Below are 1,218 nucleotides of genomic sequence, written 5' to 3' on the forward strand. Positions count from 1 at the left end.
TAACTGGTGAAGAGCTCCAAGCTGCCAAAGAATACTGGATCAAGCAAGCACAATCCAGTCTCTTCGAAAGAGTAAAGAAAGGGGAATTAAAAACCCTCTCTCCCTACGTTGATGACAACAAATTGATTCGAGTTGGAAGTCGCGTAGATCCATCTCTTGTTTCATACGAGAATGAACGACCACTCCTATTACCTTATGACCACCACATATCAAGAATCATCGTGATGCCCATGGAGTTGGCCACAACGGAGTCGCAGCCACGGTCGCAAGAACGAGAATAAAGTATTGGATCATTAAAGCCCACAGAATTGCGAAGGTTGTCAAGAGTCGTTGCACAGTTTGCCGGGAAATTGAAGCGAAGTTAGAAACGCAGTTAATGGCAAATCTACCAAAGTTTCGTTTACAGCCACACACGCCACCATTTCTCTACTCGTCAGTCGATTATTTCGGACCTGTTAAATTGGTCGTAATAAAACAACCAAACATTACGGCGTCATATTTACATGTCTCAATACGCGTGCGATACACTGTGAACTTGCAGTAGATGCTAGTGCCATGGAACTTATGCAAGTATTACGACGATTCTTCTCATACCGAGGGTATCCAAAGCTTCTTTTGTCCGACAATGGTACTCAAATGGTTGGAGCAAGTAATGAGTTACATGCTATGATTAAAGGATGGGATGCAAAGCAGCTTAAAGAGTTTTGCGCAGATCGCAGTATAAAATGGCAATTCACGACCCCGCTCGCTCCTCACCAAAATGGATGTACCGAGGCTATGGTCAAAACAGTTAAAACGCTCTCAAGAAAGCCATTGGTGATACAGTTCTGGCACCGTTCGAGTTATACACAGTCCTACTAGAGATTGCGAACCTAGTTAATCAAAGGCCCATTGGTCGCATTCCCACAGATCCGGATGATGGTCGTTTTTTGTGCCCTAACGATATCTTGCTGGCAGAGCAACTAGCACAGTTCCTCAAGGTCCATTTAGACAGACGAAGAACCCACGCCACAGATTCGAATTCTGTCAGCGAATCGTTGAAGCATTTTGGAAAAAATGGTCGAGAGATGTGTTACCTCAATTAACCCCGCGAAAAAAGTGGAATACAGAATCGCGAAACGTCCGAATTGATGATTACGTGGTCGTTGCAGATACCAACGCCGTGAGAGGAAAATGGGAAACTGGCAGAGTTATTCAGATGTTACCTGGACAAGACGA

The sequence above is a fragment of the Dendronephthya gigantea genome, unplaced genomic scaffold (genome assembly GCF_004324835.1).
Source record: "Dendronephthya gigantea isolate DGI-Jeju-01 unplaced genomic scaffold, DenGig_1.0 000142F, whole genome shotgun sequence".
Taxonomy (NCBI): Eukaryota; Metazoa; Cnidaria; class Anthozoa; order Malacalcyonacea; family Nephtheidae; genus Dendronephthya; species Dendronephthya gigantea.